The sequence below is a fragment of the Limulus polyphemus genome, unplaced genomic scaffold, assembly GCF_000517525.1.
Source record: "Limulus polyphemus unplaced genomic scaffold, Limulus_polyphemus-2.1.2 Scaffold534, whole genome shotgun sequence".
Lineage (NCBI taxonomy): Eukaryota > Metazoa > Arthropoda > Merostomata > Xiphosura > Limulidae > Limulus > Limulus polyphemus.
In genome coordinates, this window is record NW_013666144.1 from 495472 (window position 1) to 501891 (window position 6420).

The 6420-nt window shown below is 33.4% G+C and overlaps 1 protein-coding gene across 2 annotated transcripts in view; it reads right to left on the reverse strand.

The window, feature by feature from the left end:
- The window catches only part of LOC106458932 (growth hormone secretagogue receptor type 1-like), a 161846-nt gene that overhangs the window by 138029 nt on the left and 17397 nt on the right, over positions 1–6420 (reverse strand). The window lies entirely within an intron of this gene.

Sequence of the window (6420 nt, forward strand, 5' to 3'; positions counted from 1 at the left end):
AAATGGAATCTAAAAAATTCATGTCCTCATGCTCTAGATGAACTACAGAAAACAGGCAGAAAATAGGGGTGTTCTCTGGACATAAAGTACTTACGATGGAGACTTTTGAAATAGACAACACCACGCAGCAGGACTATTGTCAAGATGCATGGTTGTCAAATAGAGCATGCACTCTAACGACGTGGTGAAGCACTAAAATCGTTTTCGTGTAACACACTTGCCCTGTGTATAAATGATGTTATGAAAACTAGTTATGTTTAAGATGATATTCTCGTGAAACCATAAACATTATGCTTCAGTGTTAGTTTGATAGCATACACAAGATTGTTTGTTTTATATAATATAAGTAAATTGTAGACCCAAATTAGACATTCAAGCTTTGAAAACAATCCAACTAGACAAGTGGAAAAAAAAGTGGCTATTAGAAATAATTAATTAGGCCTATTTGGTGACATATTTAGATTATCAAGACCACGCTAGAATACTAAAGTTCTTAATGTGTAGTATCTGATATCTGAAAGTTCTAAAATATCATAAAAATACAAATTATGGAAATATTATGAAGAGAATAAACTAAACGCTGCCAAAAATGAAAGAAACAAACACAAGTTAATAAACAAACAAACTCTTTAGTAGTATTCTTTAGTCACCTACCGGCCAGGTGCGGGATGCTTTCTTACACACGTCTAAACAGTATAAAGAAAAAGTCAATTTTGTTTATTTCCATAATTCGTACAAAATATTAAAGGTGCAGTATAACAGAATTCAATGATGCACACGTCACTGACAATTCCAAAATAACATTTGTAGAGTAAACAAACCCCTAACTAATATAATTTTATACTAATGCCAGAGCAGTCCTTGATATGAACTCCATTCTCCCCCCGGACGTGGGAGGAAGGGGATCTGACACTGGGCTAAGGTGAAGCAAATGTCTAATCATTGGTGTATGGGGGGATCTGACACTGGGCTAAGGTGAAGCAAATGTCTAATCATTGGTGTATGGGGGATCTGACACTGGGCTAAGGTGAAGCAAATGTCTAATCATTGGTGTATGCAACTTTACCTGAGTAAAAAAAGAGCAGTACGTTTTGCTTACCTTTCAACGTTAGGTTAAAAAAGAATATTATGCTTCATACAGAACACGAGCACGGAACTTTATAAAAAATTCCTGATTATATTCCTGATTAAAGATATATTCTAATCTAGTCAACTTCAGTCATTACAAGTGTGTATATATATATATATATTAAGTAGACTTGTATGTCACATTAATGGGCGTCGACATAATACAAATAGGGCTGCTCTCTGCCTCTCAGGTATTTAAGAAAATTCACTTCTAGAAACGGTACACCTGTCAACTCCCACGTAGTCGCCCTAAGATTTACTATTCTGTCATGAGGCTCCATCTTGTAACGTATTCATTTCTAATCAGTATGGCAGATGATTCCACCGACAAGATCAGAACAGACTGCACTAAAACTTCAGACAACATCACAGTAAATTAACCCTAGTTAACCACAGTATTCATTACAGTTGTATGAAATAAATATTGATTTCCAGTTTTGAGAATAAATGTTGCTTGATAATCAGTATGAATAAAAAAAAGAGGAAGAAAAGAGAATTAGGAACTGTTTAGTATTCACTTGAATACCAATATTCTAATAGGAAGAAAAGAGAATTAGGAACTGTTTAGTATTCACTTGAATACCAATATTATAATAGTTTCGGGTAATACCATCTACTTTGGAATTATGAAACTAAGTTTATATTATGAACTACGTGAAAGAACAACTAAGGAAATTCTTATTGTAATACAAATTAAAACGGAGAACAGGTTTAAGATCTATAATCATTTATTTGTATTAATCATCATTCTCATGTCTACGTTCTCAACTGTACTGTATTAATCATTATTCACATGTCTACATTCTCAACTGTACTGTATTAATCATTATTCACATGTCTACGTTCTCAACTGTACTGTATTAATCATTATTCACATGTCTACATTCTCAACCGAATAATGATTAATACAGTACAGTTGAGAACGTAGACATGTGAATAATGATTAATACAGTACGACATGTGAATAAATGATTAATGCAGTACAGTTGAGAATGTAGATATGTTACATTACAGTTGAGAACGTAGTCATGAAAATAATGATTAATACATTACACTTGAGAACGTATTAATCATTATTTTCATGACTACGTTCTCAACTGTAATGTATTAATCATTATATTCATGTCTACGTTCTCAACTGTAATCCCAACAACATTTTATGAGGTCTTGCCATTTTCAAAGATTTAAGTTAGACCTAATTCTACAAACTAAGTCATCAATTATCTGCTGTGGCTATTCATGGATATGCTATTAATCCTATTAAAATTATTTTTCTAAGAAAGTTGTCTCTCTCCAAAATATTGTCATTAAATGCTCAATTCTTATTTCATGAAATGAGTTGTTTCTAGTAAATGTTCATTTCAAGAATTCGTGAACCTCATAACCCTAGATCTTAATGCTTAGATGCATGTTTTTAATTCTGATATTGTATGCATTGTATACTATAAAAACTCGCCAATAATAAATAACAGAAAGTTTTCTCATGAATTTTTGCCATTTTTATTACATTTGCAGGTTTTGTCACCTTTAGTTATGAAGCCCACGAAATGGACATGTCCCCCAAAAATATTTTTAACAGTCATTAAACAATGCTATGAGATAACATTTTCAAATCTAGAACACCTTATGTTTAAATAATGCAACGTAAAGAAAAAAACTTTCACAGCACAGGTTGAAATATAAGTACCATTATTCTCAGTCCCTAAACAAGATTCAGGCCAAAATTAGTTTGTATTTATACGACTTTGTAAGTGTCCGTGATCAATACTTTTATATACTACAGCCGTTGATTTATATACTAGTAAAGAATCAGTTCTATATGTCTCTTACGATAAAATCCGGAGTTCGATTCCTTGCTGGGGACACAGCAAATAGCCCGATGTGGCTTTACTCTGAAAGAAATTATGTGTCTTTAAATAATTTCGTATTTGACTGATGGTTTTTCAAACTTCCCACCATACTTAACGTGTTTTAATGAAATTTATTAGTCATTTATTAATTATGCTTATGCTTGTTTTCACTTCTTATAATATCTTTAACGTGTTTTTCATTTATAATTTTTCCATTTTTACAAGAAAACGAGTATATTTAAAATTTAAAAACATGGTTTACGCTAAAGTTGACAAATCCTGTGAGGATAACAAATGAGATGAAACATCCCATTGAAACTAAAATTATCTGAACACTTAGCTATCTCAACTGGTTCAATATGGGCTTCCAGTCAAAAAAACAGTATTAACAGCATTTTCAACAAGACTTTATTTTTAACGTCACAACAGACAAAACTTTTCGCTCAACAACCGAGATCTTCAGACTGATCGGGGCACAATACATAAAGCCTTAGTTCGAAAGCTATTTATAACTATTTATTCATTAGGCGTGAAGCTCTCAAGTCAACGTTGAAGACGCGTGAGTCCATTTCAAGCTGTATCTTCCAAGTATTGAGAACGTTTCAAAATCATTTTAATACGTTTATAAACAACTTTAAGATCAAAGAGACAAGTTCTATTTTACAGACTTGTTACATTTTTTTTCTTGAATGTAAATGTATCAAAGTTCGATTGCTGTCCACTAGTGGGAAATAAAATAGATTGATAGTAAATGAAATTCGCAAGCTATCAAGTGTATAAGTATATTCTAACGTTTTGAGTTTTCTAAATCAAGTAAAAACAAATCACGCTGTAACTGTTAAAAGGTATCAGTTAAGTGTCGGTTAGCTCAGCTTTTAACCCAACTATATGTGAATAATTTAAAAGTTACGGCCAAGAGGTGGTGAGGCATTAGAAACTAATTAATCTGCCCATTTCGTATTCAAATTCAGTTATGTAAAAACAGCGCTTCAGATCTATTTTTTGTCTCCCTCGAGTCACCTTTCATACAACAACAAAATTCGCCCGTTGGGCTATAAGAAGAGAGTTAAAAGATTCTCTGAAACGGTATTTGTAAAGATAGTATAAAACTTTAAAAGTTGGAATTTAAACGTCAAAAAATAGTATAAATCAAAAGGTCTTTGGGCATTGCTTTTGGGAGACAAAAAGTAAGTAGGACACGCTGGTTGTACACACCTATGATTTCGAATCCGAAATAGACAAATTAAGAGGAATGCGGAAAACAAACTTTACCCAGCTGACTTTTATCACAAAGTAGGCCTATTGATTTTTAATGTTTGCTGAAAGTGCGGAGATAATTTAAAGTTATCACATCTTCGATCCGCAGCCCGGCACGCATACCGTTAAATCACACTAGAACACTCGACCCTGCGTATATTAATATCGATATAAGACGACATAAATAACATCTACTTCAATAAAGCTATTAATAACATAATTAAGACCCATGTTAAATTGATCGATATGGTGGACAGAAACCTTAAACTAAAAAAGTCATTTGGACAAAATGAACTGTTTCTTAAGAACTGTCTGCTCAGCGAAGGATTGACATCGATTAAAAAAATGTGTTTCTTTTATCAATTTTCACCTTTAAGTTTAATAATGATTTCTTCGACTTTAAAGGCAAGATGGCAGTCAAGAAAATTTTAGAACCTTGAGAATGTCACACTGGGAAACTATTGCTGGGAAACTAATACAAGACAGTTTAATAACGGAGATCTATATTTCTTCTAAGATTTCCCAGCTATAAAGAAGAATCGTTTTATCTTGTAAAGAAAACAAAACTAAGCCTTCTAACTACATTTGGTTTCTATAAAAATGTCACTTGGCCTGCAACCCCTCACACTTCTAGATAACCCCCACCCTCTCTTAACATAATAACGCTTTCTACTGGCAGCGAAAGAAGAGGGGGCAAAAAAGAGCTCGGAAGCTCTTCTTCAGAGAGAAAATAATATCTTGACAAGCGAAAGCCTACTATGACATCATTATCTTCACCCTTCACTCACACCGGTCATTAATCATTACAGAACGGCCGAAACAACTAAAGAAAGTAAATAACATTACTCAAGACCATTAGCTTTAGCCTTTTATTGTAGAATATAAGTGATGTCACAAACAGATTTGCGAATCTGTATTCTTGGCACATGTAAAGACAAAACGTATGCACACAGTATGGCACCTTATTTTCTAAACGCGTTTGTCTTGCACTGCTGCTTGTTTCATTTTTGATGTGAAAAATCTGAAAAGGTCAACAGGAATTAGCCCAGCGAAGAATCTGAATAGAAGAGTTTTTCCGCAGAGTAACGAGAAATATTTTCTACTTACATTAACATGCAGAAGCAGCATACTATACTCTAATAATAATCCAAACTATAAACTAAGAGAAAAGGAGTATATATATAAGCATAGATATACATGACGTCCTTTTTCATTTTTAAATAGCTCTATTTGATGCGCCTACATACTGATTGTTTCTTTCGTTAACTCGAAAGTAGTTTAACAACAGCTCGTGATTCTGGGCTTTTCAAACGTTAAAAAAGAACATTAGCTTGTTTCGAAGAAGAGAGGTCTTTAGCTAAATCACTTCCTCTGGTATGCCAGACTCGTGGTCTAAAGAGGCAGTTCCCAATAATGTTGTTTGTTCCACTTGTGCCGTTGTTTATTGTAAAAGATAAAAATAAAAGGAAGTATGAAGAATGAATGACGTTTTTCAAATAAAACTTAAACATCATTTTGAGACTATGAGAAAATAGTATTTATATAAAAGAAAAGCAGTGTTAGCAAGACTTAGTACTCACACGCACTGTGTATAAGATAGTGCCAGCAAGACTTACTATTCAAACATAGGCACTGTAAATAGCATTACTGGCAAGGCTTAGTACTCAAACATATGCACTATGTATACAACAGTGCTGGAAAGGCTTAGGACTAAAACATTCTCTGTACAACATCGTTTAAAACATGGTAACATTGACCATTTATTTTAAAAGCACTATGATTGCATATTGACAGAGAATTTTTTTGGAAATTTATATCCAAAATTCAACGATCACAGAAGTTCTGAATAGCATATTTTGTATTCAAAAGAAAAAGTCACACTTGTATATATACTTACATGTATATGTAAATATATATATTTTGTAAGGTTTTTATACTAGAGCCTGAAGACGACAATAGCGCGGTGATGTTTGTACTTGTTTGTAGTTAAGCAGGAAGCAATGAATTGATCTAGCTGTGCTGTGCCTTCCACGGGTATTGAAACCCAATTGTTAGCGTTATAAGTCCGCAGACATACCAATGAGCCACTTGGGGGCATAACGCAGTGACGCGACTCGTATTGATATTGTTGCGTCAGCGAGATCACGTGACTAGTATCACGCCACCCGTTTTCTAGAACTATCCA